Source organism: Neovison vison, chromosome 3 (assembly GCF_020171115.1).
Source record: "Neovison vison isolate M4711 chromosome 3, ASM_NN_V1, whole genome shotgun sequence".
NCBI lineage: Eukaryota > Metazoa > Chordata > Mammalia > Carnivora > Mustelidae > Neogale > Neogale vison.
The window spans coordinates 101,413,862-101,438,744 of record NC_058093.1 but is presented as its reverse complement, the minus strand read 5'-3'; positions in this window follow the sequence as shown (position 1 = coordinate 101,438,744).

The following is a 24,883-nucleotide window of genomic DNA, read 5'->3' as shown; positions in this document are numbered from 1 at the left end:
TCTCACTAAAGAAAAGTAATCTGTATGGTGCCACATGTCTGCTTTGAGTGTCTTCAAAGCTGACCTGCTAGCTTGTCTAATTTACCATCCCCGGGGAGAAAGTTTATAGGAAGAAACAAAACTATCCTATTCTTAGCTTCTCCAAGAGCAGCTCCCTTGTAGTAGTTTAGCAGGAGATTTGTTGATGTATTTTTTAAGCATTTATTTTTTTTCATGGAAAGAATAGCAATAGAATACAGATACAAAATATGAAACTTCAATGGATGGTCAATTATCCTAGGGAAGTTTGCACCCTTTGCTAAGCATGAGAAAAAAATAACATGAAAAGTGTGACACCTTAGGATATTTTTCATTGCATAGCTATTTAATGGAAAAGCTACCATGGGGTGTTTTTAAAGTATCAAACAACTTTGGTAAAGAGAAACATACCTCAGTATCTTAATGTCTGCCAGAGAGACCTGATTAGGAATCAGGAAGCTTGGAATTGATCCCGCCTTTTTTTTTTTTAATTCAATATTTCATTCTTGTGAAATAGGGAGAAGAATAAGATCTACCAACTAAGTTGTCTGAGGATCAAATAGATGTTGTGTGAAATACGCATTGTAAATTACATAAGGCTGAATATGAGATTGTCTTTTTACTGGACTATAATTTACATGCAGTAAAATTCACTCTTTTCAGTGGGCGGTTCTTTGAGTGTTGACACAATTGTACTTTAATGTAGCTATCACCACTATCAAGATATAGCACAATCCCATTGTCTCCATAGTTCTGTCTTGTTTCGCTTAGCAGAACATCATTGAGATCATCTGTCCTGTTGGATGAGTCCTCTCTTACCTTTTACTGCAGGATAGCATTCCATTGTATGGATTTATGGCAGTCTGTCTATATATTCCCGGGTGAAGAATATTTGGATCTTTTTTCCTTTTGGTGATTATGAGTAAATCTGCTATAAACATAAGCATACGAGTGAATATAATTTTTAATTTCTCTTGGGTGAATACTTGAGAGTGGGGTTCTGAGACATATACATGCATATTTCCTTTCTACAAACTCTTCCATAACAACTATATACTATTTCATTCTAATTACCAATCTATGAGATTCCTAGTTGCTCTACATGTTCATCAGCACTTAGTACTGTTAGGTTTGTTAGCTGTTTTGCTTTGTTTTTGGCCATCATAGTAATGCATAATGGTGGTTCATCAAGATCTTAATTTTTATTTCCCTAATAACAAATGAGGTAAAGCATGCATTAACAGCTTATTTGCCATCTACACATCTTTTTATGGTAAATATGTGGCACAAATGTCATGAAAATTTCTTTTTATTTGGTATAATTTCATTGTACATTTTATTTTATTTTTTTCTGCCATACTTCCATCCCCTTTTTATTTTTATTTTTATTTTTTTGAGTATTTTTTTTCCAATTTATTTATTTCCAGAAAAACAGTATTCATTATTTTTTCACCACACCCAGTGCTCCATGCAAGCCGTGCCCTCTATAATACCCACCACCTGGTACCCCAACCTCCCACCCCCCCACCGCTTTAAACCCCTCAGATTGTTTTTCAGAGTCCATAGTCTCTCATGGTTCACCTCCCCTTCCAATTTACCCCAAAGCACATACCCTCCCGAATGTCCATAACCCTACCCCCCTTCTCCCAACCCCCCTCCCCCCAGCAAACCACAGTTTGTTTCGTGAGATTAAGAGTCACTTATTTTGTCTCCCTCCCTATCCCATCTTGTTTCATGGATTCTTCTCCTACCCACTTAAGCCCCCATGTTGCATCACCACTTCCTCGTATCAGGGAGATCATATGATAGTTGTCTTTCTCCGCTTGACTTATTTTGCTAGGCATGATACGCTCTAGTTCCATCCATGTTGTCGCAAATGGCAAGAATTCGTTTCTTTTGATGGCTGCATAGTATTCCATTGTGTATATATACCACATCTTCTTGATCCATTCATCTGTTGATGGACATCTAGGTTCGTTCCATAGTTTGGCTATCGTGGACATTGCTGCTATAAACATTCGGGTGCACGTGCCCCTTCGGATCACTACGTTTGTATCTTTAGGGTAAATACCCAGTAGTGCAATTGCTGGGTCATAGGGCAGTTCTATTTTCAACATTTTGAGGAACCTCCATGCTGTTTTCCAGAGTGGTTACACCAGCTTGCATTCCCACCAACACTGTAGGAGGGTTCCCCTTTCTCCGCATCCTCGCCAGCATCTGTCATTTCCTGACTTGTTGATTTTAGCCATTCTGACTGGTGTGAGGTGATATCTCATTGTGGTTTTGATTTGTATTTCCCTGATGCTGAGTGATATGGAGCACTTTTTCATGTGTCTGTTGGCCATCTGGATGTCTTCTTTGCAGAAATGTCTGTTCATGTCCTCTGCCCATTTCTTCATTGGATTATTTGTTCTTTGGGTGTTGACTTTGTTAAGTTCTTTATAGATTTTGGACACTAGTCCTTTATCTGATATGTCGTTTGCAAATATCTTCTCCCATTCTGTCAGTTGTCTTTTGATTTTGTTAACTGTTTCCTTTGCTGTGCAAAAGCTTTTGATCTTGATGAAATCCCAAAAGTTCATTTTTGCCTTTGCTTCCCTTGCCTTTGGCGATGTTCCTAGGAAGATGTTGCTGTGGCTGAGGTTGAAGAGGTTGCTGCCTGTGTTCTCCTCAAGGATTCTGATGGATTCCTTTCTCACATTGAGGTCCTTCATCCATTTTGAGTCTATTTTTGTGTGTGGTGTAAGGAAATGGTCCAATTTCATTTTTCTGCATGTGGCTGTCCAATTTTCCCAACACCATTTATTAAAGAGGCTGTCTTTTTTCCATTGGACAATCTTTCCTGCTTTGTCAAAGATTAGTTGACCATAGAGTTGAGGGTTTATTTCTGGGCTCTCTATTCTGTTCCATTGATCTATGTGTCTGTTTTTGTGCGAGTACCATGCTGTCTTGATGATGACAGCTTTGTAATAGAGCTTGAAGTCCGGAATTGTGATGCCACCAACTTTGGCTTTGTTTTTCAATATCCCTTTGGCTATTCGAGGTCTTTTCTGGTTCCATATAAATTTTAAAATTATTTGTTCCATTTCTATAAAAAAGATGGATGGTACTTTGATAGGAATTGCATTAAATGTGTAGATTGCTTTAGGTAGCATAGACATTTTCACAATATTTGTTCTTCCAATCCAGGAGCATGGAACATTTTTCCATTTCTTTGTGTCTTCCTCAATTTCTTTCATGAGTACTTTATAGTTTTCTGAGTATAGATTCTTAGCCTCTTTGGTTAGGTTTATTCCTAGGTATCTTTTGGTTTGGGGTGCAATTGTAAATGGGATGGACTCCTTAATTTCTCTTTCTTCTGTCTTGTTGTTGGTGTAGAGAAATGCAACTGATTTCTGTGCATTTATCTTATATCCTGACACTTTACTGAATTCCTGTACAAGTTCTAGCAGTTTTGGAGTGGAGTCTTTTGGGTTTTCCACATAGAGTATCATATCATCTGCGAAGAGTGATAATTTGACTTCTTCTTTGCCAATTTGGATGCCTTTAATTTCCTTTTGTTGTCTGATTGCTGAGGCTAGGACTTCTAGTACTATGTTGAATAGCAGTGGTGATAATGGACATCCCTGCCGTGTTCCTGACCTTAGTGGAGAAGCTTTCAGTTTTTCTCCATTGAGAATGATATTTGCGGTGGGTTTTTCATAGATGGCTTTGATGATATTGAGGTATGCGCCCTCTATCCCTACACTTTGAAGAGTTTTGATCAGGAAGGGATGCTGTACTTTGTCAAATGCTTTTTCAGCATCTATTGAGAGTATCATATGGTTCTTGTTCTTTCTTTTATTGATGTGTTGTATCACATTGACTGATTTGTGGATGTTGAACCAACCTTGCAGCCCTGGGATAAATCCCACTTGGTGGTGGTGAATAATCCTTTTAAGGTACTGTTGAATCCTATTGGCTAGTATTTTGCTGAGAATTTTCGCATCTGTGTTCATCAAGGATATTGGTCTATAGCTCTCTTTTTTGATGGGATCCTTGCCTGGTTTTGGGATCAAGGTGATGCTGACCTCATAAAATGAGTTTGGAAGTTTTCCTTCCATTTCTATTTTTTGGAACAGTTTCAGGAGAATAGGAATTAGTTCTTCTTTAAACGTTTGGTAGAATTCCCCCGGGAAGCCATCAGGCCCCGGGCTTTTGTTTGTTTGGAGATTTTTAATGACTGCTTCAATCTCTTTACTGGTTATGGGTCTGTTCAGGCTTTCTATTTCTTCCTGGTTCAATTTTGGTAGTTTATATGTTTCTAGGAATGCATCCATTTCTTCCAGATTGTCAAATTTGTTGGCGTAGAGTTGCTCACAGTATGTTCTTATAATAGTTTGTATTTCTTTGGTGTTAGTGTGATCTCTCCTCTTTCATTCATGATTTTATTTATTTGGGTCCTTTCTCGAGGGGGGACAAGATGGCGGGGTACTAGGAAGAGGCGTCTTTTCAGCTGGTACCCCAAAGTGAGCTGATTACCTACCAAAGAACTCCGATCCCCGTGAAATCAGCCTGAGATCAGAATTATACACGTCTGGATCTCTACAGGGGCAGAAGACGCCAGTGAGCAGGTAAAGCGGAATGGGAACAGCGGACTGATATCAGAAGATAAACAAAAGGGGGACGGAGCCACCAGAGGCGACCCATGCAAAAGTAATACCCCAATACGAACGAGAGTGCCCTGCATCTGGGGACCAGCATTAACTTGGAGACTGGTTGAAAGCGCTCCAAAAGAGCAAAGGATCGCGGGGGCAAATTGTGGGAATCGGGGCGGCTAGGGACAGGGGCTTAAGTCCCCGGTCCCAGACGGCCTCCCCGGCGTGGAGGCAGAGAGAGTGCTGCGGAGAAACCGGCTCCTGGTCCCTAAGCCGCCAGCGCGCCCCAGAGCACAGGGGTTCCGGCTCCTGTGAGGGGATGGGAGCTGCGCCGGTCTGCAGAACGCGCGCTAGCCCTACCACAAAGCTTGAGATGCGCGCGCACGTCCCTCCAGCTCTCCTGGGTTTCTAAGGCCTGGGGGCGCTTCTTGACCCACGCCATTGTTTCAAAATCTAAGCCGCGCGCGCGAAAATCTTCCCCAGACAGAGGCACGCAAAAGCCCAGCCTGCGGCTTACGGACCAGCGCCCCGTTCTCAGTGCCCCAGACGCGCGCCCAACCCACAGCCGCCTCTGAAAAGAGGTGCGCGCAAGCCCGGCACTCCCAGCCGGGGCCGGCGGCAAAATCTCAGTGTGCGATCGCTGCTTGGAACCTCTCTGGTGGTCAGGAGCTCCCAGACAGCCGCCACTGCCTTGGCTTTGGGGACGAGCAAAAGATCTTGCGCCCCCAGAGTCTTTAACTTGGAACCTGCACTGCCAGCGTCCAAGGGGGAATTTATTCAGCTTCTGCACCCAGACTGAGGCTTCTCTCTGAGACGGAGATCAGGAAGTGTTCCAGGGTGCACCTTGACTGCACCAGAGTGGATACATCCAGCTACATCTGTTCAGTCTTCTCCCACCAAAATGACTAGGAGGAGGAATGCCCAACAGAAGAAAAATACAGAGGATGGACCTTCTGCAACAGAGCTAACGGCTATCAACATAGACAATATGTCGGAAAGAGAATTCAGGCTAACAATTATCCAGGCAATAGCTAGGTTGGAGAAAGCCATGGATGACCAAACAGAATTGATTAGGGCTGAACTGAAAGCGACCAGACAGGATGTTCACAATGTTAGGGCTGAGCTTAAAGCTACCAGGGAGGAGGTCCACAATGCTCTCAATGAGTTCCAATCCAATCTAAACTCTCTCAAAGCTAGGGTAACTGAGACAGAAGATAGAATTAGTGATCTGGAAGACAAACAGATAGAGAGAAAGGATCAGGAGGAAGCCTGGAACAAACAGCTTAGATCCCACGAAAGCAGAATTAGGGAAATAAATGATGCCATGATGCGTTCCAACGTCAGAATTATTGGAATTCCTGAAGGGGAGGAGAAAGAAAGAAGTCTAGAAGATATCGTGGAACAAGTCCTTCATGAAAATTTTCCGAATCTCGCGAATGAAACCAGCGTTCATGTACTAGAGGCTGAACGGTCTCCACCCAAGATTATACACTCCAAAAAAACATCACGACACCTGATAGTCAAATTGAGAAATTATAATTGTAGGTATAATCTCTTGAAAGCTGCCAGGGCAAAGAGGCTCCTTACTTACAGAGGGAAGCCCATCAGAATAACGTCAGACCTGTCCACAGAGACCTGGCAAGCCAGAAGAGGCTGCCAAGATATATTCAGGGCACTAAATGAGAAGAACATGCAGCCAAGAATACTTTATCCAGCAAGACTGACATTCAAAATGGATGGAGAGATAAAGAGTTTCCAAGACCGGCAAGGCTTAAAAGACTATGCAACCACCAAGCCGACACTGCAGGAAATATTAAGGGGGGTTCTATAAAAGAGGAAAAATCCCAAGAATAGCATTGAACAGAAATATAGAGACATTCTACAGAAAGAAAGACTTCAAAGGTAACTCGATGTCAATAAAAACGTATCTATCAATAATCACTCTCAATGTGAATGGCCTAAATGCACCCATAAAACGGCACAGGGTTGCAGATTGGATAAAACGACAGGACCCATCCATATGCTGTCTACAAGAGACCCATTTTGAACCTAAAGATACACGCAGACTGAAAGTGAAGGGGTGGAGAAGCATCTTTCATGCCAATGGGACTCAAAAGAAGGCTGGGGTAGCGATTCTCATATCAGATAAATTAGACTTCAAACTAAAGACTGTAGTCAGAGATACAGAAGGACACTACATAATCCTTAAAGGGACTATCCACCAAGATGATCTAACAATTGTAAATATCTATGCTCCCAATATGGGAGCAGCCAATTACTTAAGAAAACTGTTAATCAAGATAAAGAGTCATATTGATATGAATACACTAATCGTAGGAGATCTTAACACGCCTCTTTCAGAATTAGACAGATCATCGAAGCAGAAAATCAATAAAGAAACAAGAGCATTGAATGACACATTGGACCAGATGGACCTCATAGATATATACAGAACATTCCACCCTAAAACAGCAGAATACTCATTCTTCTCAAGTGCACACGGAACCTTCTCCAGAATAGACCACATACTGGGTCACAAATCAGGACTCAGCCGATACCAAAAGACTGAGATTATTCCCTGCATATTCTCAGATCACAATGCTTTGAAACTGGAGCTCAATCACAAGGAAAAGTTCCAAAGGAACTCAAACACCTGGAAGCTAAAGACCACCTTGCTTAAGAATGCTTGGATCAACCAGGAGATCAAAGAAGAACTGAAACAATTCATGGAAACCAATGAGAATGAAGACACTTCGGTCCAAAACCTATGGGATACAGCAAAGGTGGTCCTAAGGGGAAAATATATAGCCATCCAAGCCTTGCTCAAAAAAATTGAAAAATCCAGAACACACCAGCTGTCTCTACACCTTAAAGATCAACAACAAATCAAACCAACTCCACACATAAGAAGGGAAATCATCAAGATTAGAGCTGAGATCAATGAGGGAGAAACCAGAGATACAGTAGAACGTATCAATGAAACTAGAAGCTGGTTTTATGAAAGAATCAATAAGATCGATAAGCCACTGGCTACACTAATCCAAAAGAAAAGAGAGAAATCCCAAATTCATAAAATTATGAATGAAAAGGGAGAGATCACAACTAACGCCAAGGAAGTAGAAACAATCATCAGAAGTTATTACGAACAGTTATATGCCAATAAGCTTAGCAACCTAGATGAAATGGATGCATTCCTGGAAAAATATAAACTACCAAAATTGAACCAGGAAGAAATCGACAACCTGAATAGACCGATATCTAATAACGAGATTGAAGCAGTGATCAAAAATCTCCCAAAAAACAAGAGCCCAGGACCTGACGGATTCCCTGGGGAATTCTACCAAACCTTCCAAGAAGAAATAACACCTATTCTCCTGAAGCTGTTTCAAAAAATTGAAGCAGAAGGAAAACTTCCAGACTCTTTCTATGAAGCCAGCATTACCCAGATCCCCAAACCAGGCAAGGACCATACCAAAAAGGAGAATTTCAGACCAATATCACTGATGAATATGGATGCTAAGATTCTCAACAAGATCCTAGCCAACAGGATCCAACAACACATTAAAAAGATTATCCACCATTCTCAGGTGGGATTCATCCCTGGGCTACAAGGATGGTTCAACATTCGTAAATCAATCAATGTGAAACAACAAATTAATATGACAAGAGAGAAGAACCACATGGTCCTCTCAATTGATGCAGAAAAAGCATTTGACAAAATCCAACATCCGTTCCTGATTAAAACGCTTCAAAGTATAGGGATAGAGGGAACATTCCTGAACCTCATCAAATCTATCTATGAAAGACCCACAGCAAATATCATCCTCAATGGGAAAAAGCTTGCAGCCTTCCCGTTGAGATCAGGAACAAGACAAGGATGCCCACTTTCACCACTCTTGTTCAACATAGTATTAGAAGTCCTAGCAACAGCAATCAGACAACAGAGAGAAATAAAAGGTATCCAAATTGGTAATGAAGAAGTCAAACTCTCTCTCTTTGCAGATGACATGATTCTTTATATGGAAAACCCAAAAGACTCCACCCCCAAACTACTAGAACTCATACAGCAATTCAGCAGCGTGGCAGGATACAAAGTCAATGTGCAGAAATCAGTGGCTTTCTTATACACTAACAATGAAAATACAGAAAGGGAAATTAGAGGATCGATTCCATTTACTATAGCACCAAGAACCATAAGATACCTGGGAATAAACCTAACTAAAGAGGTAAAGGATCTGTACTTGAGGAACTATAGAACACTCATGAAAGAAATTGAAGAAGACACAAAAAGATGGAAGACCATTCCATGCTCTTGGATCGGAAGAATAAACATTGTTAAAATGTCTATACTGCCTAGAGCAATCTATACTTTTAATGCCATTCCGATCAAAATTCCACCGGCATTCTTCAAAGAGCTGGAGCAAATAATCCTAAAATTTGTATGGAATCAGAAGAAACCCCGAATCGCTAAGGAAATGATGAAAAACAAAAATAAAGCTGGCGGCATCACCTTACCTGATTTCAAGCTTTATTACAAAGCTGTGATCACCAAGACAGCATGGTAGTGGCATAAAAACAGACACATAGACCAGTGGAACAGAGTAGAGAGCCCTGATATGGACCCTCAATGCTATGGTCAATTAAACTTCGACAAAACAGGAAAAAATATACAGTGGAAAAAAGACAGTCTCTTCAATAAATGGTGCTGGGAAAACTGGACAGCTATATGTAGAAGAATGAAACTCGACTATTCTCTTACACCGTACACAAAGATCAACTCAAAATGGATAAAAGACCTCAACGTGAGACAGGAATCCATCCGAATCTTAGAGGAGAACATAGGCAGTAATCTCTTTGATATCAGCCACAGCAACTTCTTTCAAGATACGTCTCCAAAGGCAAAGGAAACAAAAGCGAAAATAAACTTCTGGGACTTCATTAAAATCAAAAGCTTCTGCACAGCAAAGGAAACAGTCAAAAAAACAAAGAGGCAACCCACGGAATGGGAGAAGATATTTGCAAATGACAGTACAGACAAAAGGTTGATATCCAGGATCTATAAGAACTCCTCAAACTCAACCCACACGAAACAGACAAACACATCAAAAAATGGGCAGAAGATATGAACAGACACTTCTCCAATCAAGACATACAAATGGCTATCAGACACATGAAAAAATGCTCATCATCATTAGCCCTCAGGGAGATTCAAATTAAAACCACATTGAGATATCACCTTACACCAGTTAGAATGGGCAAAATTAATAAAACAGGAAACAACATGTGTTGGAGAGGATGTGGAGAAAGGGGAACCCTCTTACACTGTTGGTGGGAATGCCAGTTGGTGCAGCCTCTTTGGAGAACAGTGTGGAGATTCCTCAAGAAATTAAAAATAGAGCTTCCCTACAACCCTGCAATTGCAATCCTGGGTATTTACCCCAAAGATACAGATGTCGTGAAAAGAAGGGCCATCTGTACCCCAATGTTTATAGCAGCAATGGCCACAGTCGCCAAACTATGGAAAGAACCAAGATGCCCTTCAACGGATGAATGGATAAGGAAGATGTGGTCCATATACACTATGGAGTATTATGCCTCCATCAGAAAGGACGAATATCCAACTTTTGTAGCAACATGGACGGGACTGGAAGAGATTATGCTGAGTGAAATCAGTCAAGCAGAGAGAGTCAATTATCATATGGTTTCACTCATTTGTGGAGCATAACCAATAGCATGGAGGACAAGGGGCGTTAGAGAGGAGTAGGGAATTTGGGTAAATTGGAAGGGGAGGTGAACCATGAGAGACTATGGACTCTGAAAAAAAGTCTGAGGAGTTTGAAGTGGCGGGGGGGGTAGGAGGTTGGGGTACCAGGTGGTGGGTATTATAGAGGGCACAGCTTGCATGGAGCACTGGGTGTGGTGAAAAAATAATGAATACTGTTTTTCTGAAAATAAATAAATTGGGAAAAAAAATATTTGGGTCCTTTCTCTTTTCTTTTTGAGAAGTCTGGCCAGGGGTTTATCAATCTTATTAATTCTTTCAAAGAACCATCTCCTAGTTTTGTTGATTTGTTCTGTTTTTTTTTTTTTTTTTTTTTTTTTTTTTTTTTTTTTTTTGGTTTCTATTTCATTGATTTCTGCTCTGATCTCTATAATTTCTCTTCTCCTGCTGGGCTTAGGGTTTCTTTCTTGTTCTTTCTCCAGCTCCTTTAGGTGTAGGGTTAGGTTGTGTACCTGAGACCTTTCTTGTTTCTTGAGAAAGGCTTGTACCACTATATATTTTCCTCTCAGGACTGCCTCTGTTGTGTCCCACAGATTTTGAACTGTTGTATTTTCATTATCATTTGTTTCCATGATTTTTTTCAATTCTTCTTTAATTTCCCGGTTGACCCATTCATTCTTTAGAAGGATGCTGTTTAGTCTCCATGTATTTGGGTTCTTTCCAAACTCCCTCTTGTGGTTGAGTTCTAGCTTCAGAGCATTGTGGTCTGAAAATATGCAGGGGATGATCCCAATCTTTTGATACCGGTTGAGTCCTGATTTAGGACCGAGGATGTGATCTATTCTGGAGAATGTTCCATGTGCACTAGAGAAGAATGTGTATTCTGTTGCTTTGGGATGAAATGTTCTGAATATATCTGTGATGTCCATCTGGTCCAGTGAGTTGTTTAAGGCCTTTATTTCCTTGTTGATCTTTTGCTTGGATGATCTGTCCATTTCCGTGAGGGGAGTGTTAAAGTCCCCTACTATTATTGTATTATTGTTGATGTGTTTCTTTGATTTTGTTATTAATTGGTTTATATAGTTGGCTGCTCCCATGTTGGGGGCATAGATATTTAAAGTTGTTAGATCTTCTTGTTGAACAGACCCTTTGAGTATGATATAGTGTCCTTCCTCATCTCTTATTATAGTCTTTGGCTTAAAATCTAATTGATCTGATATAAGGATTGCCACTCCTGCTTTCTTCTGATGTCCATTAGCATGGTAAATTGTTTTCCACCCCCTCACTTTAAATCTGGAAGTGTCTTCAGGTCTAAAATGAGTTTCTTGTAGGCAACATATAAATGGGTTTTGTTTTTTTATCCATTCTGATACCCTGTGTCTTTTGATTGGGGCATTTAGCCCATTAACATTCAGGGTAATTATTGAGAGATATGAATTTAGTGTCATTGTATTGCCTGTAAGGTGACTGTTACTGTATATTGTCTCTGTTCCTTTCTGATCTACCAATTGTAGGCTCTCTCTTTGCTTAGAGGACCCCTTTCAGTATTTCCTGTAGAGCTGGTTTGGTATTTGCAAATTCTTTTAGTTTTTGTTTGTCCTGGAAGCTTTTAATCTCTCCATCTATTTTCAATGATAGCCTAGCTGGATATAGTATTCTTGGCTGCATGTTTTTCTCGTTTAGTGCTCTGAAAATATCATGCCAGCTCTTTCTGGCCTGCCAGGTCTCTGTGGATAAGTCAGCTGCCAATCTAATACTTTTACCATTGTATGTTACAGACTTCTTTTCCCGGGCTGCTTTCAGGATTTTCTCTTTGTCACTAGGCTTGTAAATTTTACTATTAGGTGACGGGGTGTGGGCCTATTCTTATTGATTTTGAGGGGCGTTCTCTGAACCTCCTGAATTTTGATGCTCGTTCCCTTTGCCATATTGGGGAAATTCTCCCCAATAATTCTCTCCAGTATACCTTCTGCTCCCCTCTCTCTTTCTTCTTCTTCTGGAATCCCAATTATTCTAATGTTGTTTCGTCTTATGGTGTCACTTATCTCTCGAATTCTCCCCTCATGGTCCAGTAGCTGTTTGTCCCTCTTTTGCTCAGCCTCTTTATTCTCTGTCATTTGGTCTTCTATATCGCTAATTCTTTCTTCTGCCTCATTTATCCTAGCAGTGAGAGCCTCCATTTTTGATTGCACCTCATTAATAGCTTTTTTGATTTCAACTTGGTTAGATTTTAGTTCTTTTATTTTTCCAGAAAGGGTTTTTATATCTCTGGAGAGGGTTTCTCTAATATCTTCCATGCCTTTTTCAAGCCCAGCTAGAACCTTGAGAATTGTCATTTTGAACTCGAGATCTGACATATTACCAATGTCTGTGTTGATTAAGTCCCTAGTCTTTGGTACTGCTTCTTGTTCTTTTTTTTGTTGTGAATTTTTACGCCTTGTCATTTTGTCCTGATAAGAGTATATGAAGGAGCAAGTAAAATACTAAAAGGGTGGCAACAATCCCAGGAAAATATGCTTTAACCAAATCAGAAGAGATCCCAAATTGTGAGGGGGGATTTCTCCCCCCTCATGATTGGGTGAGGGATCTCCTCTGATTGGGATCTCTTCTGATTGGGATCTCCCAATCTCTTCTGATTTGGGGATAAAAAGAGGTTCAAAAAGAAAGAAAGAAAAAAAGGAAAAAAAGAATTTAAAAAAGTGATTGAATTAAAAATTCAATCAAGAATTAAAAAAAGAATTAAAAAAAGAGATTGAAGAGATTGGGATCTCTTCTGATTTGGGGATAAAAAGAGGTTCTAAAATAAAGAAAGAAAAAAAAGAAAAAAAAAGAATTAAAAAAAAGAAAACGAATAAAGAAAAGTATAAAAAAGAAAATATATATATATATCTATATATTAGATAAACTAGTTTAAAAACGTTAAAAAAGAAAAGGGTAAAAGTTATAAAAAATTTTAGCAGAAGAAGAGAAAAAAAATGAAAAAGAAAAAAATTAAATTAACTGCAAGACTAAAAAAATCACAGGGAGAAAGCCACGAGTTCCGTGGTTTGTTTTCTCCTCTGGAATTCTGCTGCTCTCCTTGGTATTGAAACTGCACTCCTTGGTAGGTGAACTTGGTCTTGCCTGGATTTCTTGTTGATCTTCTGGGGGAGGGGCCTGTTGTAGGGATTCTCACGTGTCTTTGCCCCAGGCAGAATTGCACCGCCCTTACCAGGGGCCGGGCTGAGTGATCTGCTCGGCTTTGCTTTCAGGAGCTTTTGTTCCCTGAGCGCTTTCCATAGAGTTCCGGAGGACGGGAATACAAATGGCGGCCTCCTGGTCTCCGGCCCGGAGGAGCCGAGAGCCCGGGGCCCCGCTCCCCAGTGCGCCCTCAGCAAACAGCCCCTAGTAACTCCTGTCTGCCTAACCTCCGGCCGCGCTCCGAGCTCACTGAGCCTGCGACCGGTTCAAGGCAACACCGAACTGCGAGCTTACTGTCGGCTCTGTCTCTGTAGCCGGCCTTCCCGCTCCAATATCCGCAAGCTCTGCAACACTCAGACACCCCCGATCCTTCTGTGACCCTGCGAGACCCGAGGCCACGCCAACCCCGCGTGGGCTTCGCCCCCTTCAGCCTCCGGAGTGATGTCCCTCAGTGGAACAGACTTTTTTTTTTTTTTTTTTTTTTTTGGAACAGACTTTTAAAAGTCCTGATTTTGTGCTCCGTTGCTCCGCCGCTTGCCGGGAGCCGGCCCCTCCCCCCGGGGTCTATCTTCCCATCGCTTTGGATTCACTTCTCCGCCAGTCCTACCTTTCAGAAAGTGGTTGTTTTTCTGTTTCTAGAATTGCTGTTCTTCTTCTCTTCGATCTGCCGATGGATTTGCAGGTGTTTGCAATCCCTAGATAAGCTCTCTAGCTGATCTCCTGCTAGCTGAAGTAGTCTCAGCCTACTACTTCTCCGCCATCTTGACTCCTCCTCATTGTACATTTTAATATTCACACTCTTCCAATAGCAGGAGAAATCATTCCCATATAATAGATGATAAAAACTGACCCTCAGTGTGGTTTAAAACATGTATGAAGATGCAGAGATAAGAGGTGTCAGAGCTGGAGTGGAAGAAGAGGTTAGTCTGATCGTAAAAATCACAATCACACGCTAGTTCCACAGAAGACAGTATGCGCTTCTAATATTTAAAAGTCTATCAGTTTCTAGTTGGCTTTAGGGAAATTACGTGCATTGAGAATTACCAGGGGAAATTTTTAAATATAAAGTCAATTTACTTCTTTTTTTCAATCACTTTTTAGAACTAACCCAGTTCTCTGCAGTAGTCATATTTATTGAGAAGGTACAATATAAGTTCACTGTTTTGAATTAGGAAATAAATCTGCTGGACAAACTACATGTGATTCACAGTGGAATTTTAGGTAAATATAGTCTTAAGTAACCTAAGATTACATACCTCTTTGGCTTATTGATGTCTCTACCCTATTCAATTAGTCTGGTAAATCAAAATTACTGTTTGTTTCCTGATTATTATTCATTATAAGCTTTTCTTGTGACAAGTATTTATAAATTAGTACAGACATTCAGTGTACATGGAAGAGGGCCTGAGCCTCCATCAACATGCACAGAAAATAAAGATGATAAAAACTGCTATACTGACCACTATTTACCATGACAGGTGATGTGGGTGATGGGTTTGGGACATGAGTTAGTCAACGGCAGTTACTTTATAATTGTATTACCAACTATGTGCCAGAGATTTTGTTAAATGGATGAAATAATTCCAACTCTATGAAATAAAGTTATCACAATTTTACAAGTGAAAAATTGACATTTTGAGAGATTAAATAACTATATAAAATCACCTAAATAGTAACTGAGGAAGACAGGATTCACACCAGGTCTGATTCAAAGTCATACTCTTGACCCCTCTATTCAACCTGTTCATTGTAAAATATTGGAAATACTCCTAATAGCGACATGATGCCTAACATTCCACTAATGCCAATAAAATGTGTTTTTTACATGTTTATAGATATTATGTAAAGAGATTCTCCTTGGAATCAGAAATAAAACAAATAATAGCTATTAGCTAAGCTGTAAATAGGAAACAAACAATAAAACAACATTTCTATGTCAGGCAGAATTTTTTCAGGGAAGTAGAACCATAGAACCATAGAACATTGACCTCTGAGAGGAACTAGGCATAACACAACTGAGATACCCGTTTGGGAAGTAAGAGCCCAGGGGAACTGGAGAATGAGAGAAAAGTCCCTAACCAGCTCTGTTAAACTCTGAGAAGGTGGAAAAGTCAGAGCTTGTCAGGGAAGGTTAGTGAGCTGGTTGTATCCAGCTGTCAAGGTTGTGACCACAGAAGAGTGCTGATGGAGAGGTCTGCCAAAGGCTGTTGTTCCTACACCCAGTGGTACGCTTGGGATGACTGTTGGTCAACAGAGCTAGAAGTTAGGAACAGTTGGATGGGAAGTGAGGTGAGCCAGGGAAAGCTGGAACTCACCAGCACCTCTGTGGCCTTTCACTCAACCTTCTGAGAGGAATGTCTGTCACGTAATATCTACCTTCCAAAACTCAAACAGATGTCTCTTTGGTCATCTCCAATGCATAAAGTAGAACCATCTTAGTAAAGTTATCTTAGCAAAGTTTTCATTAAAAAATAATAATAAAACACCAATTGCCTATATTTATTTTACTCTTGAAATGTATGAAATGCACCAATTTTCAAAGTTTTTATAAAGTTTGTTTTGAGATGTGTTTCCTATCTTTAGATGTTGGTCCCCTAGCTACTGTACAAGCTGCTGGTGTCTAGACCTGCTATAGTGAGTATTTATTCCCAGAATGCACCACTATTTATCAAAGGCACAGCATGCTGGATCCCAAAGAAGAGATAATTAAATAAGGTAAAGGAAGGAGAATTTCTAGGAATTAATAGTAATACAGGCAGTGAAGACTGGTACAGAAAGGCTGAGAGTAAGGCTCACTTCAGAGACCAAATACAAAGTTGGATATGCCTTTCCAACTTCAAGGTCAGCTAAGACAAAACTATATATGTAATGGGGACTGTATAACTAAGTTGGATAGAGAGGAGGCTAATGAGATGCATAGGTTTGTTTGTTTATTTATTTATTTTAAAACCAGAGCTCATTTTACTTTATTTTTTGAAAGATTTTATTTTTAAGTTATCTCTACACCTAATGTGGGGCTCAAACTCACAACCCTGAGATCAAGAGTCATGTGTTAAGCCAGCCAGGCATCCACATATGTAAGTTTTAAGTGTGCATTGCAAAGAAAGTGTGAATGTTGGACATACACAGTTCTCTCTAAAAATTTCATCTGACAATATACCAAGGGAGAAGGAAAAGTATGATTGGTATGAATAAACAAATACTAGCTCATGGACCATTGGGCACAGGGCAGGATTCTTACTCATGCTCTGTTTTGTTAAGGCAAATGAGAAGTGTTAAGCACCCAATAGACCTCAGCAGAAGGAATTTAGGAAGGCATGTTGGCAACTCTAATAGGTTATTCTGAATGTATGTCTTTCCTGTGGTTTTGCAAACAGCCATTATAGTTGTATCTATTAAATCCATCCTGTGCAGGGGCGCCTGGGTGGCACAGTGGTTTAAGCCTCTGCCTTCAGCTCAGGTCATGATCTCAAGGGTCCTGGGATCGAGTCCCGCATGGGGCTCTCTGCTCAGCAGGGAGCCTGCTTCCTCCTCTCTCTCTCTGCCTATTTGTGATCTCTCTCTGTCAAATAAATAAATAAAATCTTTTAAAAAATAAATAAATCCATCCTGTGCATATGGCCTTTTTCTTACATCAATCTTTCCTCCAAAATGGAAGACAATATTCTCCATTTTACAGGTGGGGAAACCGAGGTTTGAAAATCTTGGAAAATGTCACATAGCTAGTAAGAAGTAGATCTTAGAAAGCCAGTTTGTTTTTAACCTCCCAAACCCATGTTCTTTCCACTACACCATTCTCCCCCTAGATGGGGGAGACACCTCCAGCCTTGCACATGGGGCATCATAAATGCTGTTTCCATCTTCATATTATGCACAGTGGATCACTTTCTGACTCTGGTCAAGGGAAGTGTAAAGAAGGACTGGAGTTTGCTGAAGCCTTCATCCGAAAGCCAGAAAAGGAGCAGGGAAGAGATAAGCCCTGAATATTGTATCCTTTTACTCATTCTGCAGAGATATTTCAAACTGGAAACTTTGGAGAACTGCAATAGCCCCAAGAAGCAAGGTAAACAGAAAAAAAGTGAAAAGATTTTATTCCATTTAGAGTTAATAAGCCCTTGACACTTGATAGAAAATATCCTCTGGGGACGCCTGGGTGGCTCAGTTGGTTGGACGACTGCCTTCGGCTCAGGGCGTGATCCTGGAGTCCCGGGATCGAGTCCCACATCGGGCTCCCAGCTCCATGGGGAGTCTGCTTCGCTCTCTGACCTTCTCCTCGCTCATGCTCTCTCTCTCAAATAAATAAATAAAATCTTAAAAAAAAAAAAGAAAATATCCTCTGTAAAGAACAGCTTCAGAGTACTGCCAGATTACTTAAATTATCACACTTCTGTGCTATGTTCTGGAGCAAAAGTCTTCATGTCCTTATTTCTTAATTAAAAAAAAAGAAGAAAACACAGTTTTATGTCTTGTGAAGTTAATTGTTTTTATAAATGAAGCAATTCTTTCTATGACATATGCTGTAATATGTGTGAGATAATGCTTTTGTATTCAAGACAGGCACAAGAAAAAGTATAGCATATATATAAGTTAAGGAATAATTAGTTAAAAGATGTGAAGAAACTTCTAGTCTGCTACAAGGTGATATGGACCAATTTCCACTATTCTTTTCCACTAAGTACAGTTATAAACCCTAAGAAAAAAATGTGAGGCAACCAAGAACTTTTAAAGAAGGAAAGTGGAAGGTGGATTGGTTAGTGAGCCAGGACTGGGATAAGGACATTAGCAGCAGGGGTCTTAAATCCAACACTGAATAGAAAAAATAACTAGGGCCCAGCGTTTTCTGACTACCATCCTAGCCATGGAAGGTGGCCCAGGTAAAATTATTCCTCCTCCTGAAATAATGGAGTCCTATTACTTGACACTTATTATTTAAATCTTTAATTTTTTTTCTTTTTTTTTCTTTTTTAAGTAAGCTCTACACCCAACACAGGACTCAAGTTCACAACCCCGAGATCAACAGTAGCATACTCTACATACAAGCCACCGTAGTGGATCTTTTGTACAAAAATATCTTTTGAATGTCCTCAGCCTCTAGAAGTCCAATGAGCTATCCATTACGCCATGGAGCGTACCTAAATCAAATTCTAGGCAGCTTCTCTGCGTCTGGGTATGTATGAACTAAAAATTATCATAGATACATAAGATTTTGGTATAGGACCTTGTTCATCACAGTGTTACTTGAAACTATGAAAAATCTAAGTTTCTATCTTTAATAAAAAGGAGAAAAGTTAAATGAATTATGATATATAGTAGTAAAAAATATACTATTTATAGATAAAATTTTAAAACATATATTCTTTCATGAAAAATATGCCCAATGTAATGTCAAATGGAAAAAAGCAGGATTTTTAAAAAAGCACTGCATTTAGCATGTCCTAATTTTTGTTTCAAAAGGTGCTGTGGAATAAGAGGACATGAAATCTCTGGAAGTAGCAACATTTTTATGACAGCTGTTTCTGGACAGTAGGGTTCTTTAAATTCACCATAGTTTTCAAAGATTCTATAATAAAAAAGACAACTTTATGTTTTGCAAAACAAAAAACCCACTGTGCTTTAAATGGAAACTAAATATGTTGACATCTTGATCTCAAGACTTCTCAAAGTCCAAAAGTAAACTTGTACTACTCCAAAAGTATAAGAAAGTTAATTTCTGTTAAGCCACAGGATCTGTGGGACTTTGTTGTGGCAGTCCTCAAAGACTAATGCAAGTTATAAGGTATGCAAGACAGTGGGGATGAAATAGATAAAGGGAATTGAAGAATACAAACTTCCAGTTATAAAATAAATAAGCCACGAAGATGAAAAGTACAGCATAGACAATCAGTCAATAATAGTGTAATAATGTTGCTTGGTGACAGATGGTGATTACAAGTATCCTGGTGAGCACTGAGTAATGCACAGAATTGTTGAATCGATATGTTTTTCACCTGAAACTATTATAACATTTATGTTAATTATACTACAATTGAAGGATAAAGGAATAAAGATCCTCCAAAATCATAATTCCAAACTGATCTTTGACAAGATGCATTAAATATACAAAGAAGAGGAGGAGGAAAATAAAATAAAGATCATTACTGCTATTGTTATAGAGGAAAAAATTGTTTAAAAAGGCAAAATGATTCAAAAAGCACAAAGCATTAAGAAAGAAAGGAAAAAGAATAAGGAAGAAAGAAAAATTAAGTTATAAGGTATCCAAGAGAAAACAGATTTGAACTCAAATTGGAAAGATTAAAGAAAGCTAGCAATAAGCCAAAAGAATAAAAAAGGATAAAGGAAAAAAATTGAAAGTCAGAAGGAAAGCTGATGGAAAGGAAGATGAGCAAGAATGTAACATACATATAAATATAGAGTATCTGAAAAAGGATACAATGAAATAGACCTGTCTTAAACTATAAAACAAGTAAAAAAATTAAAAAAAATATGGCAAAGGAATTAAGATGGGACTAAAAAAGAAAAAAGTTCAGAAAACAGATGATGAAAGCATGACAAGCAAAGATCTCACATGGATATAACTGGAATCCCTGAAAAGGAAAAGTGAAACAATGGAAAAGAACTTATATTCAACCTTATGTCTAAGGAAACAAAACCCACATATTAATTATAACATAACATAAGACAATACAGCAAAATAGGAACTAAAATAGAAGCAATAGCCATTGTTGTATAAAGGCTTAACTCTCCTACAAATAAAAAAATTTAGTTCAGCTCAAAAACAAGATTTAATTATATGCTGTATAGAAGAAAAACACCTAAAACAAAGTTCATTTTAAAGCTAAAATGAACAAATGGGTAAAGGTATGTGAGTCAAATAGAATTAAAGGAACAGAGAGAAAGCTGTGGAAAGCTGTTATGAGACAGAGGAGAATTTAAGCCAAAAAACAATAAACATAGGAAATGAGAGTTTTTTTTTTAAAGCATTTATTTATTTATTTTTAAAAAGAAAGTGTGTGGGCTGGGGGCAGAGGGAGAGGGAGAGAGAATCCCAGTAGACCCTCTGCTGAGCAAGGAGTCCAATGCAGGGCTCCATCTCACAACCTTGAGATCATGACCTGAGTTCAAATCAGGAGTCAGAGGTTTAACCAACTGAGGTACCTAGGTGCTCCAGAATATTTTTTAATCTAAGGAGTCTTAATTCACAACAATTAAGTTATAAATATATGTGAATCAAACAGCAAAAAAAAAATGTTTATCAAGCAAAAACTAGAGGCAATGTAAGGAGACACAGAAAGAAGCTTATAAAAAAAAAAAGAAAGAAGCTTATAATAGATTTTAACATACCATTCTGAGTACAGAGCAAACCAACAGAGTAAGAACAAGTAAGGCTATAGAGGCTCTAAAAAACATGAGTAGCTAACTAGGTCCAATGGATATGTAAGAGAAGAGAGATTCCATCTCTTCTCAGGCATGGGAGTATTCACAGAAATGGACCACTTGTTAGGTCTCACTCACATACCCACACATGACACATACACAAATGCTTTGGTACATTTCATAAGGAACAAATAGTTTAAAACACACTCTGGTCACAATGTAGGAAAATTAAAAAAAAAAAATTGAACAAAGTTTTCAAAATACCGAGAATAACTGGAAATTTTAAAAAAACAAAAAATCAAAAGTATTCTTTTAAATGACTGTTCAGTGAAAAGGGAAATATGAACTGAAATTCCAGATGTGGACAAGAATTAAAATAGTGAAATAACATAAATACAAGCATGGTTACACTTAAAACCGTCATAAGAAGAAACAGCATAACCTTAGATACATCTCTTAATAAAAGTGAAAGATTAAAAGTAAGAGAATTCTCAACTCAAAAAACTACAAAAAAGAGCAAAAGAAGTGAACTGAAGGAAAGCATTAGAAATACTAAAGATAAGAAGGAAGTCACTGAGGGGCGCCTGGATGGCTCAGGGGTTAATCCTCTGCCTTCAGCTCAGGTCATGATCTCAGAGTCCTGGGATCAAGCCCTGCATCGGGCTCTCTGCTCAACAGGGGGCCTGCTTCCTCCTCTCTGCCTCCTCTCTGTCTGTGTCTCTGCCTACTTGTGATCTCTGTCTGTCAAATAAATAAATAAAATCTTAAAAAAAAAAAGAAGGAAGTCACTGAAGAAGAAAACAGGATACAGTATTTCAATTGATATATTTTAAGAAAAACTAAAATAGAGCAACATATCAGATAAGAAAGAAGAAAGCACAAACATCTAATATAAAGAATGACAAGTATGAAATGTACGTGAAAGTGGGAAAAAATTTAAATGGAGCATTGTGAAGATCTCTGTAAAAACAAAACTGAAGGAATCAAGATGATGGAGGAGTAGCTGACTGAGATGACATCAGATCACAGGACTTCAGCTAGATAGTTATCAAACCATTCCCAGCACCTATAAACTTAACAGGAAATTGAAGAGAAGAAGAGTAATCATTCTAGAAACAGAAAATCGACCACTTTCTGAAAGGTAGGACCTGTGGAGAAGTGAATCCAAAGTGATAGGAAGATAGACTGCTGGCTCCTGGCAAGCAGTGGAGCAATGAACCAACGGAGCACAAAATCAGAACTTTTAGAAGTCTGCTCCACTGAGGGACATCACTCCAGAAACTAAGTGGGGGTGGAGCCCTCACGGGGACAGCATGGTCTCAGGTCCCTTGGGGTCACAGAAGGATTGGGGGTATCTGAGTGTAGCAGAGCTTGCAGGTGTTAGAGTAGGGAAGTCAGCTACAGAGACGGAGCAAAAGAGTGAGCTCTCGGCTTGGGGTTACCTTAAACTGAGATCCGTGGCAGAATCAGACTACTGTGCTTTGAGCAGGGACCCCACAAGTGGCAGATCCAAGGAGGCCCACCTTCCTTCTGGAGGCAGGAATCTACTGGGTTTGGAGACTCCAGGCAGGGCTGTGTGCCAGACACAGAAACACTCAGTCACAGGCTGGGTGAGCTCAGAGTCAGCTGGATACCAGGGAGACAGGAGTGATTGAGCACTTTTCCTCCAAGGGTGCACTGAGGAGTGGGGCCCCAAACTCTCAACTCCTCTGGGCCAGAGACTGGGAGGCTGTCATTTTCATTCCCGTCCTCCAGAGCTCCATGGAAAGTGTTCAGAGAACAAAACCTGCTAAGAGTGAATCCAAGCAGATTATGTAGCTCAGGTCCCGGTAAGAGTGGTGCAATTCTGCCTCGGACACACAACAGGCCCTCCCCAGAAGATCAGCAAGAACACCTACTTAAAACCAAGCTCAGTGATCAAGGAGAACAGTGGAATTCCAGAGGAGAGGAAAGCGAAGCATGGAATTCATGGCATTCTCCCCATGACTCTTTAGTCTTACAAAGTTAACTAATTTTATTTAAATTTTATCTTTTTCTTATTCTAATTTTTAACTTTTCCTCTTTCTTCTTTTAACCATTTTTAATTAGTTTATCTTGACAATACCTTTCTAAAAACAAATCTTTTTAAACCTTCATCATTATAGTCATATTTTATTCTTTATTGAATCTAACTTTATTTTTTGTATACATATAGGGTTTTTTCTTCTAAAAAATTTTTGGGATATAATTTCTTCTAATAGATCAAAATATACCATAAATCTAGCACAGGGCTTTGTTCTAGTCTCCAGCCTAAGCAAATTCCCTCCACTTTCTTTTTCTTTCTTTTTCCAACCAACTTATCTTATCAAATCCTTTTTTAGAATTTTTTAAAATTTTCAGCTTTATAGTCATATTCCATCCCTTCATCACGTTTACCCTTATTTTTCTATATAAATTTTGTATGTAAGTTTTTCTTTCTTTAAAATTTTGGGAGGTAGTCTCTTCTAAGGGACCAAAATACAACCAAAATGAAGTGGGTGGCTCTGTTCTATTCAACAAACTTTTTAATTTTTTAAATTAAATTAAATTTGATTTATTTTTTAATTTTAAAAATTAAAATTAAAAAAAAAATTAATTAATTAATTTTTTAAACTTCTTTTTACCCCCTTCTTCTCCTCCTGTTTTGGGAGTCCTTCTGATTTGGTTAGCATATATTTTTCTGGGGTCTTTGCCATACTCTTAGTATTCATATATTCTTATCTGGATAAAATGATAAGGTGGAAAAACTCACCAAACAAAGAACAAGAGGCACTACCAAAACTAGGGACCTAATCAATATGGACATTGGTAATATGTCAAATCTAGAGTTCAGAATGATGATTCTCAAGTTGGTAGCTGGGCTCAAAAAAGACATGAAAGATATTAGAGAAACTCCTCTAGAGAAATAAAAGCACTTTCTAGAGAAATGAAGTAATTAAAATCTAACCAAGCTGAAATAAAAAAAAAAAAAAACTATTAGTGAGGTGCAATAAATAATGGAGGCTCTGACTGCTAGGATAAATGAGGCAGAAGAGAGAATTAGTTATATAGAAGACCAAATGACAGAGAATAAAGAAGCAGGGAAGAAGAGAGACAAACAACTATTAGACCCTGAGGGGAGAATTCAAGAGAAAATTGATACCATAAGATGAAACAATATTAGAATAATTGGGATTCCAGAAGAAGAAGAAAGAGAGAATATCAGAAGGTATATTGAGCAAGTTATAGTGATAATTTCCCTAATATGGCAAAGGGAACAAGCATCAAAATCCAGGAGACACTAGAGAACCCCCCTCAAAATCAATAAGAATAGGTCCACACCCCATCATCTAATAGTAAAACTTACAAGTCATAGTGACAAAGAGAAAATCCTAAAAGCAGCACAGGACAAGAAGTCTGTAACATACAATGATAAAAATATTAGATTGACAGAAGTCTTATCCACAGAGACCTGGCAGGCCAGAAAGAACAGGCATGATATATTCAGAGCACTAAATAAGAAAAACATGCAGCCAAGAATACTGTATCCAGCTAAGCTATCATTGAAAATAGAAGGAGAGATAAAAAGCTTCCAGGACAAGCAAAAACTGAAGAAGTTGTAAATACCAACCAGCCCTAAAGGAAATATTGAAAGCGGTCCTCTAAGCAAAGAGAGAGCCTAAAAGTAGTAGACCAGAAAGGAATGGAGACAATATACAGTAACAGTGACCTTACAGGCAATACAATGGCACTAAATTCATATTTCTCAATAGTAACCTGAATGTTAATGGGCTAAATGCCCCAATCAAAAGACACAGAGTATCAGAATGGATAAAAAACAAAACCCATCAATATGCTGTATACAAGAAACTCATTTTAGACCCAAAGACACCTCCAGATTTAAACTAAAGGAGTGAAATACAATTTACAATGCTAATGGACATCAAAAGAAAGC